The 14,573-nt window shown below is 39.8% G+C and overlaps 1 protein-coding gene across 2 annotated transcripts in view; it reads right to left on the bottom strand.

The window, feature by feature from the left end:
• PRKCB (protein kinase C beta) overlaps window positions 1-14,573 on the bottom strand; it is a 623,945-nt gene that overhangs the window by 424,832 nt on the left and 184,540 nt on the right. The gene's annotated exons all lie outside the window — the stretch shown is intronic.

Raw genomic sequence — 14,573 nt, 5'->3', positions numbered from 1 at the left:
CTATGTTTCCATTCCTTGTTATTTACTGTTTCTATGGCTTTGATATATTCTTTTTTTTGGAATCATCAAATTCTCTTCCATTTCCTCTTCAGTTACTCAGAGGTCATTTGTGTACAAAAGCAATAATAGAAGGGAAGCAGGAAGAAATTAGGACTCTATTATTGAGAATTGTTTGGGACTGAGGAGTAATATGAGTCATAAAAATTCAAGAATGGGGACAATCAGGGGAATATGCTAAAGCCCAAATGTAGAAACTGCTGCAACAGCAAGGAGGTTACAGATGAGGAAACTGAGGCAAAAGGAGTTTAAGTGACTTGCTCAAGGTCACATGGTTAGTATGCGTCTGAGACTGAATTTAAACTCAGACCTTCCTGACCCTAGGCCCAGTACTCTATCCATCACACTATCAAGCTGCCTCATCCAACACAACCCTTCCCCTCCCCATTTTTTTTTGAGATATCAGGACAATGGAAGTGATTGCCCAAGATGACCCAACAAATAAGCTTCAGAGTCTGCCAATACTTGAACTCGGGTCCCTTAACTCCCAATGCAAGGTTTCTCTCCATAAGAGCCTTCTGCCTCCCCAGTATGATATTTTTCCCTTTAATTAGGCTGAGGGTCAGATATAATCCCAAATGAGCTGTGTCTGAGGATGACAGAACTTCAGCACATAGCAAAATGCTGGAGAACATTGGAGAGTAGAGGTTCAGTCAATTACTCAAGTGAAAAGCCATTCAACTGGCACCGAGGCTCTTGCTTCCATATAAAATACGGCAAAGTGGGGCTTTCATACACAAAGCCATCAAATTAATATCCATTTCCTTTCCTGTTACTCAGAGGGCCAGTGGGTTCCCAGATCAGCTCTGGGCTAAAGGTTTATGAAGAATTATAGAACCTCAACTGTCAGAGCTGAAAAAGACTTTAGACATTCTCTTAGGTGTAGACAGTGAGACCCACAGAAATGAAGTGATTTTCCCAAATCCCACAGCAAGTTGGTGACAGAGTAGGGATTCAAACACAAGTCTTCTGGTTCTATAATCCAGTAATCTTATTCTACCAATACACTCCAGCAGAAGCAGCATTACACTATGGAAAAGCATCTGAGTTCAAATCCGGCCTCTGATGTTTACAACTGTTGCAGGCATGCCTCTCTTACCCAGCTCCCACCCTAGATCAGGATCTCAGCACCTCCTGCCTCGACTATTACAGTAGCCACCGGGCTACAGTGACTCTGGAGGACAGAGTAAGGCTGATGACTCCGCCTCACTTAAATCCAATTCATGGACAAGTCAAGACATCACCCTCGTGATGTCACTGGTCCTCTTCAGGAATGAAGGATGAACAACAAACTGCCTGCTAGTCCTTCTCTCTGCTTCAATCAGCTGTCAAATTAATCTTCCTAAAGCACAGGTCTGACCATTTCACTCTTCTCCTCAATAAACTCCAGTGACTCGTCACCTCCAGCACCAAATATTCAAAGCCCTTCACATCTTGGCCCCTTCCTACCCTTCCTGTCTTCACTCCCCTCCATATACTTTACAATCTAGTAAAAACAGTCTACCTCCTATTCCTCAAACACGACACTCCATCTCCCACCCCTGCCTTTTCAGTGACTGTCTCTAATGCCTGGAATGCTCTTTCTTCTCACCTATGACTCTTTGCTTTCCTGGACTCCTGCATGACTCATCTAAAATTCTACCTTTTGCAGGAAGCCTTCCTTTCCCAGTTTTTCCCTCCCACCCCCAACCGATTGTGCCTTCCCTTTGGGACTAATCTTCCAGCCACATTGTACTTACATCTTCTACGCACACTTTTTTATGTCTCCCTCCATTAGAAGGTGAGCTCCCTGAGGACAGAGACTATGAGTGTGTGTGTGTGTGTGTGTGTGTGTGTGTGTGTGTGTGTGTGTGTGTGTTTCACAAATGTCCAGTGCTTAGCACGGTACCTAGCACAGTGGTTCTCAATGGGGACCAATGGAGGAGTCCCTGAGGTCAAAACTCTTTTCAAAATAACACCAAGATGCTTTCATTTCTAATATGGCAACTATTAATAGATATAACCCACATAAACAAAAGCTTTTGGGGGGAGGGTCTCAATAATTTTTAAGAGCGTAAAGAGGTCCTGGGACCAAAAAGTTTGAGAATCATTGATAAAGTCCAATCTTTACCTGAAACATGAATTAATTCCAAATATCCTCAAAAGGGATCATTTAGTCTGTTTTAAGTTCCCCCATATTGTTGAGAAGCTCCCTTTCTCTTTGGAGCCATCCCCCTTTTTCTTTGTTAAACATCTCTAATTATTGGGTAGTTCTTCCTAAAACTGAGCTAGTATTAATGAAGACCAAGACCTGGAAAGCCTCTGAGTTGTAGTTAGACTTTGATTTATATTATAACTTCATTAGTTTGGGGTTGACCTCATTTCCTTTAGGCCTAGCCTTGTGAGCCATTGCTGATTTGCATGTTTGCTTCAAGCACTGAGGGGATATTTCTTTCCCAGACATCTCTGCCCTGGGCAGCCTATGGCAAAGGAATACGATGCTCACTTGGTGAGTTAGTGTTTTAAAAATCACATCTAGAAAATGTATCAACTTATCTCTTGGGCTTGATTATGACACAGTTGGAATTCTAGTCATAGATCCACAGAAAGTGAGAGCTGCATTTGGTGTTTCCAATTTAAAAAAAAAAAGAAGCAAAAACACAACTTGACACTTAAAAAATTAACTCTGTGCGCCTATTAAAAAAACATTAAAACATTTATTTATTATAGGGCTATTGCTTAATTATTTAGGAGATTTTTTTCCTCTGAGCCATTTTCTTATGCATCTTCTGGTACATCATGATTACTATTCATCTTATGGAGGATTACGTTTATTTTCATAGATTCAGAACTGGAAAGGACCCTCAGAGGTCATCTCATGCAAATCTCTCATTTTATAGATAAGGAAACTGAAGCCCAGAGAGGTTAAGTGCCAGTCAGTCAAGCAACAAGCACTTATTAAGCATTTACTACATGTCAGGCCACTGGTGCTCAAACTTTATGGTCTTGGGAACTCTTTATACTTTTTAATGAAAGAGAAAGCTATTTTCTAAAAAAGAAAAAAATGATTAGTGAGAAGAATGACATTGTTTTACATATTTTTGCAAATCTCTTTAAGGTCTGGCATAATAGAAGACAGCTGGATTCTCTCGTATCAGCCTCAGCACTCAATCTGTTACAATATATAATCTTGGATGAAGTATATAAGGAAAATTTGGCCTCACATAAATAGGTAGTTAGAAATAAGAAGAGTATCAAAATAAGCAACTAATTTCTTAGTATTAGTATGAAATTAGTTTTGACTTTGAGGACCCCATGAAAGGGTGTCTAGGCCATACTTTGACAACCACTGGACTACATGATGTCAGAGATCCCTTCCTATCCTGACCTTTTAGAAGCTGTGTCTTTTTCAGCTTCATTTCTACCTGTGGAAAAGGCAATTAGATAAAATCATGGAAACCTATAGATTCCCCATCATGCACTCATATACTCATTAAATGTTTAGGGAAGGTCTATTGTATGTTCCATTCAGAGCATTGAAAGGAATACACATGACCCAAAGCCCACACTACTAGGCATGTACACAAGGAGGTTATGAACAAAAAGAAAGGCAGTGTAGCATCAGAACTTCTACTACAGCACTTTTTGTGGCGGCATAGATCTGGAAACAAAGGAGATAACCATGGATTGGGGGAAGGCTAGACAAATTATACTATATGAATGTAAGGGAATATTTATTACTGTGCTATAAGAAATAACAAACATGATGAATACAGAGAAGCATGGAAAGACTGCCATGAACTGATGCAAAATGAAGCAAGCAGTGCCAAGAAAATAATACATACAATGACTACAATATTGTAAATGGAAAGAACAACCACCACAAAATAAGAAGAGAAGCAAAGGAAGGAAAGAAAGAAAGAAAGAAGGAGAGAAGGAAGGAAGGAAGCATTTATTAAATGCCTACTATGTGCCAGAAACCATGCTAAGTGCTTTACAAATATAGCATTTGATCCTCCTAACAACTCTAGGAAGTAGGTGCTATTTAATATTCTCATTTTATAGTTGAGGAAACAGAGGCAGATATAAGTCAAATGATTTGCTCAGGGTCACAAAGCTAAGTGTCTGAGTCTGAATTTGAATTCAGGCATTCTTAACTCCATACCCAGCTCTCTATTCACTGCCTCACTGAATGTTGTAAAATTTTAAAGACCAAGCTTAATCCCAAAGACAAGAGATGAGAAGTCCCCTCTCCCTGTTCTTTTGCAGATGTAAGGGTCCCAGCTGTGGAAGACAGCATAAAATGTCAGGGTTTGTTTTTTTTTTTCAATATATTGATTGCTTTTGCTGATTTTTTCCTCTTCTTTTTAAAAAAAAATTTTAATCAATAAAAATTTGCTGAATTCTTTTCCTTTTCTTCTTTTTAAAAAAATTGTTATAAGGGACGGATTTCTGGGTGGGGATAAGGAGAGAGATAGAGAAAGTATATATCAACTCTATCTTAGGAATGTAGGCAATATAAAAACAAAAGATATCAGGAAAATCTATTATTTTTAAAAAAGAGAGATACAGATGGTTAAGTATATCTACCAACTTCATTCTCAGTTTAATTTTTTCTGTCATCCTTATGCTATTAAATAAAGAACTATGGTTCCTGTTCTCAAAGAGCTGAAGTCTAATAGAGAATAAAACACATGTACATAAATAACTATAATCCAAATAAAATGTGCTGAGTACAGAAGAAAGGTACAAAATACAGTGCTAAGAGTATTCAGAAGAGAAGATAACTCCCAGTTGATAGGGATAAAGGAAGACTTAATGGCAGAGACCAATTTGAGCTGAGCCTCGAATGAGAGATATGATGTTAGTAGACAGAGACTGGGGCAGTGATCATGGGGATGGAGGGTAGTATTACCTGCAAACATAACAGTACGGACAAAAGGACAGGGGCAGGATGCCATAGTATGTTTGGGGGAAAGCAGGTGGTCTTGTTTGACTGGAGTGTGCAGTGATTGAAAGAGAAGAGTATGAAGAAATACTGGAAAGGTAGGTTGATCCTGGATTGTGAAAGGTCTCATGCCAGTTTAAGCAGTTTGGACCCTAATCTGTGTGATGTTTAAAAAGTTCAAGAGACATAATTTCTGGATAATTTATCATTTTATTAATAATGCTATCATCTTACCAATAAAATGGGTCAGTGACACTCTTCCAATGCCAAAGATGAATCATGGCAGTGAACTCACAGTTTATATGCCCTTGGAAGAGTGAGTATTCCTAAGGGTGGCAATTAATTCTGATTGGTTAACAATTAAAGAGAGAGATTGAATATTACAATGAGAGATGGACCTCTTCTAATGAGGGACTGGAGCATGTAATTTTGATCATTTACTTCCAAATCACCTGGGCCTTGGGAAAAATCTAGACAAAGGGTCTATATCCCACACCCAAGCCTGAACAGAACACAATGGGTCAGGAGTTTCACCTTAGATTAAATTCCTTTTAGGTTGGGTGGGGTAGCAATACCTAGATTAAGAAGAATGTTAAACCAATCTGCTATCATCAGTCTGTTCCTTCAGAGCCTGAGGCTTGAAATGAGGACTTTAGGGGCAGCTAGTGGTACAGTGGATAGAGTACTGGCCCTGGAGTCAGGAGGACTGGAGTTCAAATCCAGCCTCACACACATAACACTTAGCTGTGTGACTCTGGGCAAGTCACTTAACTCTAATTGCCTCACAAAAAAAAGAAATGAGAATTTTAGAAAAAAGGGGAGAAGTCTGGATCTCCCCAAGGTATCAATAATCATTTCTACCATCTGTAAACAAGGAGTGACTGAAAAAAAAATTTGGCTAAGTAGTGACATCATAAGAACAATGTCAACCATAAAATGAGGATGATGCCTGTCTGACCTACCTGGCATAGTTAATGTAAGGATTAATGGGGATTTGTGTGTCTATATGTGTGTATACATACAAATTGCTTTGTACTACATAAATGTGAGCTGTTATTTTATCCTGCCTGATAAAAACTTACAGTGTTGTCTTGTCCTAGCATGGAAGGGAGCCTGGCTTCTTACAGCCAATGCCAGCAAAGTACAAACTCTTTTGGGCATTCCAGCACTGGGAAGGCTTTGAATACAAATCCAACAGTTGTATCTGTCATTCAAAGACCAGCATAACCAAGGTCAGAGAGTCTCATTCCCAGAAGAGTGGCCAGCGGGTGATATTTTTTTTTTAACAACAACAAATGACAAAGACCATCTTCTAAGGCACGAAGGGGTGACAGTCTGCCTCAGTTGAGGGAGTTTCCATACTAATGAAATTATGGATCTTTTGATATACTGAAACTTAGTGGGGGCTTTTGACAGTGCTTTGTACAGAGTAGCACTTAATGCATTCCCTGCACTGTTTAGTTGAATGGTTTAAAGAAGATGAATCTTTCATGTGTAGCAGCACCATAGGCAACAAAGTCCAGGATGTATCAAAGGGAGTTTTGACTAAAAGAGAACAGCTAAGAGACTATTTCTGTGATCCAGGCCTGAATCAATCATCAGGATTAAGGTGGCATTAGCAAATGTTGTCAAAGTACCTAAGGTTTCCTGCTGCATACAGACTTAACAGACTTCATGCATAAGTCAAGAAACAGCAAGTATTTACCCTAGGTTTGAGCTGCATTTGGCCCTGGAGTACAATTGTCAAACTAGTCCCACATTTGTAACATTCACAGTGCAAGATGGAGACAGGAGGGGACAGAGCCAGGCAAGGATCTGGGAAGCTTGCTGTGGTTCAGGCATGGTTCTCTTTAGTCCTAACTACTGATCCAATAGGGAAGGCCACCAAAAGCTTATGTGACATACCCTTTCTCCTCCTGCTTTTGCTTGTGATCCAGTTAGATCCTATCTTGCTCTTGAACAGCATACACAAGGGAAGGAAACCTAAGCAGTGATGAGCCACCCTGCAGATTTGGCCTGAGAACTACGTATCTGATCTTCCAGAACTGAGCTCCATTACCCACCACCTCAAAAGAGTGCCCCATAGTGGTCATCTCAGGTAACAAGTGATGACTGTGGAAATGAATAGAAACAGGAGAAGCTGAGAGGAATTTAGAAGTATGAATGCACAGAACCTGATGACAGGTTGTTCAAAGAGTAAGGAGGAGGACAAAGATTCAGAGACGATTCTCACAGTTCTAGCATGTGAGACATAAAGAATGGCACTGTACCTCTCTCATATATGCCCCCTTCTCTCTTCTGACATGATTACCACTTCGGTGCAGACCCTCATTACTTCATACCTGGACCATTGTAATAGGCTGTTGGGTAATCTCCCAGTCACAAACCTCTCTCCACTACAGTCCATCCTCCACTTACCCATCAAATTAATCTTTCTAAAGAGCAGATCTGATCGTGTCACCCTCCCCTATTCAATAAACTCCACTGGCTCCCAATCTTCAGAATCAAATATAAAATGCTCTTTTTGGTATTCAAAACCCTTCATAACTTAGCCCCCTCCTACCTTTCCTTTATTCTTATACCATAGTTGCTGGCCCCTCCTGCACCAACACCATCACATACTCTGCAATCCTGTGACACTGGTCTCCTGGCTATTCCTAACACAAGACACTCTATTTCTCAACTCTAGAAATTTTCACCGGAATGGGGGTGATGAGGATAGTCCCGAGTGGAAACACCTTTTTAGACTGAAGTTAACAGGAAAGAGCACAAACAAGAGGAGTCAGGGCTGAAAATGTAGCTTTCAAGGGATAATGGGACTTGGAAATGGAACAAGCCTTAGAAACCATCTAGTCCCCACTTTACAAATAGTCCCCACTTTACAAATGAGAAAACTGAGGCCCAGGACAGTTACTGGACTTGTACAATGGGAGGCAGTAAGTTGCAGAACCCAGATTCAACCCAAAATTCCCTCGTTCTAGATCATCTGACTTCAAATCCAGCACTTTTTACAGTAAGCTATTTACAAGTCACTAAGCACAGAGGTTATAGTGGAAATTCTATGATTAGGTGAAGTGAGGTCTCTGAGATAGCAATCATTAAGAAAAAAGGGGAACAGCATTATCCTATGACTACTACCAGCTGGCTCCTCTGGGCATCACAATCAAAGTTGAGATGGCCTACTATCTTCTTCCTATTTTCTCAACTATTTCTCTACCTCCTCTCCTTCCTCGATGTAGTCTTCTGTTCACTGGTGAATCAGCTGTGTCATGCGTAAAAAGGTCCAGCCACACTGCCCTCTTCATTTCTGACTCACTCTCTGGTCTGCTCTACCTTTACACTGCATGCTTCCCTTCCCCTTCCCCCACACCTTTCCAGCTCCCATTAATGTTGTCTTCCACCACTCCAATGTAATCTCCTTGATCCTAGGGACCATCTTGGGTATTTGGCTTTTGTTTTTGCATACTCAGCACTTAGCACAGCTTCTGATACATAGAAAGTGCTTAACAGCTCTATCATCCATCCATTCATCCATCTATCTGATCATAAATTTAGTCTAGGAGGGACTTTAGGGGTCATTAATTACCACCCTCTTCATTTTACATATGAGGAAACTGAAAAATCATAAATTAGCCCAAGTGATTTACCTAAGATCACACAGAGAGTTAAAGAGCCAGTATTCAAATACTCTTAGGGCACCTAGGTGGCTCAGTGGATAGAGTGCCAGGCCTGGAGTCAGGAAGACTCATTTTCCTGAGTTCAAACCTGGCCTCAGACACTTACTAACCGTGTGACCCTGGGTAAGTAAACCCTATTTACCTGTTTCCTCATCTGTAAAATGAGCTGTAGAGGGAAATGAGAAACCACTCCAGGATCTTTACCAAGCAAATCCCACGAGGGGTCACAAAGAGTTGGACACAACTGAAACAACAACAATAACTCAAATATCCAAATTCTCTATCTAGCACATTTTCCACTGTACCATGCTACCTCTCATCTGTCTCGGGTCATCTTCCAGCTACCTCTCTATAACTACCTCTTTCACTTCTTTCATATATTTCTACAGACTCATTCCTTTGGGCAGCCAATTTAGACCCACCTTCTAACACCAAACTAATTGGGGTTAGTGGATCATAGGACCCAATTTTCAATAAGTTCTCATCTAAAGTAACAACTGGGTGAGGAAGAAATGATGCCCAATCCTTTACTCCATGATATACATGGTAAATACATCAGTAAATCAGCTCAAAGAACTCTTGGGGATACTGTCAACAAGCAGGTAATTTCAATTTACTGATCTATGACCACATTCCCTCTGGGGAAATGATATAAAAGCCACAATACGAATATGTCATCAAACCAAGTCATAGGAAATTAGAGCTGGAAGAGACCTAGAAATCACCTAGTCCAACCTCCAGTCAGTCATTTTGGTCATGTCCAATTCTTCACAAACCCACTGTGGGTTTTCTTGGCAAAGATACTGGAATGGTTTGCCATTTCCTTCCCTAGCTCATTTTATAGATGAGGAAACTGAGGCAAAAGGATTAAGTGACTTGCCCAGGGTCACAAAGCTAGTAAGTGTCTAAGGCCAGATTTGAACTGAGGAAGAGCAGTCTTCCTGACTCCAGACCCACAACTCTATCTACTGTGCCACCTATCTGCCCTCCTGAGGTTATGTGTGTGTGTGTGTGTGCACGTGTGATATATCTATTACACACACATATATATCTCACACACATATACATATATATGTTTATGTCTGTATATATACATACACATATACATAGAAACACACACACACACATATAAAATTTAAGCAAGTTACTTAAGAAGAGCCAAGTCTCAAAGCCAGGTTTTGTGAACCCAAGTCTCCGACTAACAATGTCCACCTCACCAAAGCTGCCTCTCCAACACATCCTTTAAATACTGCCTCACCCTCAGAAGAAAACTTTCCAAGCTCTTTTTCCAGCTCTGACCCACTCTCCCTGTCTACGACATATCACTTTTTGACCAAGGGCACATATTTATGAGACAGTTGGCCAGGATTAGGTAGGGGTGGTTTCTGTAGCCAAGAAAATGAATTTTTCTCAGTGTGAAACCCAGATGGAACTGGACTTGTAACCACGGTCTTATTAACACTCATTTGAAACTTCAGTGGACAACTTTATATGAGGCACCTTTATTTGCCAAATCTATGAACTGTACAGGAAGATAATTACAATTCACATGCCAGTAGATCTATTCAGATTATTAAGAAAAATGGGCCTTTTCTTCCTAATTTGTCTGGAGATTGACAGGCTGACAGTAGAATCATAGAATCCTAGAATGTCAGAGCATCAGGGACTTTAAAACAGAACATGTAATTCTGGAATGGAAAAGAACCCTAGAATATGGCCACCAAAGCTGGAATGAACCTTAGCCCAGCAGAACCTTTGAGCCTTAAGGACAGCCAGGTGGCATAGTGGATAAAGCACTGGGCCTAGAGTCAGAAAGACCTGAGTTCAAATCTGGCCTCAGACATTTACTCTCTGTCCAACCTTGGGAAAAATCATTTAACCCTGTTTGCCTCAGCTTCCTCATCTGTAAAATCATGATAATAACAGTACCTATTTCCCAGTGTTGTTTTGAGAAGCAAATGAGATAATAATTGTGAAGTGCTTAGCATAGTGTTTTGCACATAGTCAGTGCTTAATAAATATTTATTCCCTTTGTCCCTCTCTTAACTGTGGTGCAAAATATCAGATGATATTTGCATAAGTTTCATAGCCTTCAGATAGATTGTAAGTTCCATCAGATCATGTACCCTGTCATTTAAACTCTGCATATTCACCTTCCCTAGCAACTACCCCACAGTAGTTGCTTAATACAACTGAACTTGAACATGGAGTCAGAGCCATGTATTCTAGGTAAAAGGTGTTAGGAAATACTGGGTGAGATTGAATACATAATGACCTATGTGTAGAGAAAGACCTATCAAACAAAAATGATGATGATGATGATGATGATGGTGATGATGGTGATGATGGTGATAGCACTTTGATGTATCTGTGGTTTTCACTGAATCTGATGACTCCACTGATTCTCTTTCCCCTAAGCTATTCCACCAAACATATATCCAACCCACCAGACAGCTAAGGGAAAAATCATTAAATACCTCTGTTATGCTGACTATGTAAGTACGGAGACAGCATGGGGAAGAAAAAGTGATGGCCTTAGAGTCAGGAAGACCTGGGTTCAAACACTGCCTCTGACGCTTACAACTCCATGACCCTTATTTCTTTAGACAATTTAATAGGTAGGGAAGGGGATACAGAGGAAGAACAATGGCTTTGTACCCAGAAGCTCTGAGTTCAAGTCTAGGCTCTGCTATTTATTCCCTGTACATATGACTTTAGACAAGTCACTTCTCATTAGGCCTCAGTTTCCTTTTATAAACAATGAGGGGGCTTCTGAGGTCTCTTTGAACCCCAAATCTTGAGCCAAAAATCCATTGATTTATCTAGCAAGTTGTATGTGGATTTTGTTGCAATCTTCACCAGGTGGAGCTCCTATACCAGGAGTTCTCCATGCCAGTGACATTAAAGATTGCTTACCAATTCCCATATGATGTTGTACCGGCTGGAATGCCTTTCAAGCCAGTCTTGGAATGGGACTTCTTCCAAATCTTGATTTCAAACTTCCAAACAAAGGGTATGAATTGAGAGGCATGCATTTCTAATTATGTAAGCCTCAGGTTCCCAGAAGTTCAAGCTTGGTAAAGGTTTACACTGTGATAGCGAGAGCTCACATTCATAGAGAGCTTTAGGATTTACCAATGCTTTTCACCAATGCTACCTCTTTTTAGTCTTCAGAATAGCCCCGTGAGAGGGGTGGTGAAAGTAGTATTGGCCACACTTTAGAGATAAAGAAATTGTCTGGGGAAGGTAAAGCTAGGACTGGAATTCATGTGTCCCGGCTCAAAGTGCAATCAGGCCTCTTTCCACTCAGCCTCATTGCTTCTATGGAGCCTTTAATTTTAGATTAATTTTGAAATTAGATCCACTCTTTTCATATTTAATTATGAGAAGGGTCATTAATCATATATTAGGTTTAGATGTCTCATTCACAGCACATTAGACCTACAGGGCTCCCTCACTAAGTAAAAATAAAATCTAATATGTTCCAAACATTGTATTTGATAATTCAATTAAGGCAAAAACTACATTTGGAGATTTATTCAATTCTGAAAAGGTAAATCAATTAAGTCAGTTATGGTAGGTCTACCACTAACTTGCAGGAAAAATCTCTCTCCATGGACTCATTTTATTAATAACATAATGTACCAAATGTTATATAAATTATATCATCATATCATCTATATATAGATGTATATAAACATCTATATATTATATGTTATACATATGTAGATAAATATGTAGGTGCATATTACATATATAGATAGCTACATATATACACATCTATATATATGTTTATATTTTATTCTTTATATTTATTCTGCATATAATTATATATGTCTTTGTTGTTCAACCACCATTCAGATGTGAGTTCCTTGCAAGTAGGGATTGTTTCTTTTCTTTATTTCTTTTTTTTTTGTATTTTTATTATCAGTGCATAGTACATATTAGGTTCTTGATAAATATTTACTGATTGATTCATGTGCACTCATGCAAACCTTCTAAGTATTATTCCTTTCTTCTTTTAATACCGTGAACTTTATCCCTTGGCAATCTCAGTTACTCCCATGGCTTCAACAGCTTCAATAGCTACCTCTAAGCAGAAGACCCTCAAATCTGCATTTAGAGTTCTATACTGTCTTCTAAACTTCAGACCCACATTTTCAGCTGTAGTATCACTATTCATCCTCTTTCTCATGTTTGAAATCTTGGGGAATATTTTCATTTTTCCTCTTTCACATCTCTTGTATTTAATCAGTTACTAAGTCCTATTGCTCCAATCTCTACGATATCTCTTATTCATCTCTTCTTCCTAATTCTATTGCCACTACCTGCCTGGACTATTGTAATAGCCTCCTTACATGTCTGCTCACTTTTGCTTTCTCCCCTTTCTAAGGGATTATTCAAACCGCTGAAATAATCATTTTGCTTACATATAGGTTGGGTCATGAGGCTCTTCTGCCTAAAATTTTTCACTGGTTCCCTATTGCCTACAAAATACAATTCTAATTCCTTTGCTTAGAATTCAAAGTGTTTCACCATCAGGTACCACCCTACCTTATCAGCCTTTTCTAACATTACTCTTACTCACACATTCTGTGGCTCAATCAAAGCAGGCTACCCTCTGTCCCCCTTCCCAAATTCTGTGTTCTCCCACCTTCACCTGGTGTAGGACACTCCATCTCCCAAAAGCCAGCATTTTTACCGGCTGCCCCCCAGGCCTGGAATGGTCTCCCTCCTTATCTCTGCTTACTGGCTTCCTTCAGCTAAAATCCCACTTTCTTTGCTGAGTCTTTTCTTAGTCCTGTCTAACTCTTCATGACTCCATTTGGCATTTTCTTGGCAGAGATATCAAAGTAGTTTGCCATTTCCTTTTCTGGCTCATTTTACTCATCAGGAAACTGAGACAAACAGGGTTAAGTGACTTGTCCAGGGTCACACAGCTGGTAAGTCTCTGAGGCTAGATTTGAGAGTCTTCCTGACTCCAGGCCCAGCACTCTATCCACTACATCATCTTCTACAGAAAGCCTTTCCTGATTCTCTTAACCTCTTAATGCCAGTGCCTTCCCTCTGCTGATTATCTACCCTGTCTGTTTTGTATTTGTACTTAGTTGTTTGCATGTTGTCTCCCCAATTAAGCTGAACGGTATTTGAGAGCAGGGACTATCTTTTGCCTTTCCTCATATCCCTAGCACAGTGTCTAGCACAGAATAAGCCCTCAGTAAATACTTGTTGACTGGCTGACTGATTCATAGCTCTGATCTATGTCTAGAATGCTCTTTACTTCCATCACTAACCCTTAGAAACCTAAACCAGATGCTACCTCTTCCAAGAAGACTTCCTTGATCCCTGCATTAGCCCTGACATTCCCCCCTCAAACATCACATTAGACTTTGTTTTGTACTTCTCAGATGAATTTGTCATATAACATAATTTATAGTTACCTGTACCTATGTTATCCCCGCTGCTAGGCTGTAAACTTCTTGGAAGCATGGATACTCTGACCTACCTCCATTTATATCTTTCCCATGCTCAAATATGGAAGCTCTTACTGAATGTATGTTGATTTGTTGCTGAAGGGACCCTTATTTGGAAATTTAAAAGGTTGGTTACACTATACATAAGAGTCTTTATGACTCCTAAGGAGGCCATGAAATAACATTACCAAAGTAGTTTAAAAAGTAGAGGGGAAAGGGTAGCTTTTCCAGTCCCCTAATTCAAAAGATAATGAATGAATCTTCTTCAGTGAATGGCAAAATCATTAGGCCCTTTTGATGATCTATATAAACCTACTATGTAACAAGAGTAATCCCAAAATTCAATGATGGCATTTCAGCAAACCTAGAAGCTCTTTGACAAGTTAAAAGCACCTTAGAAGGATAAGGAAGCATTATGATTACAACACATGAAGTCAA

The sequence above is a fragment of the Vombatus ursinus genome, unplaced genomic scaffold (assembly GCF_900497805.2).
Source record: "Vombatus ursinus unplaced genomic scaffold, bare-nosed wombat genome assembly UNPS02014171.1, whole genome shotgun sequence".
Lineage (NCBI taxonomy): Eukaryota > Metazoa > Chordata > Mammalia > Diprotodontia > Vombatidae > Vombatus > Vombatus ursinus.
This window is presented reverse-complemented; position numbering and strand designations above follow the sequence as displayed.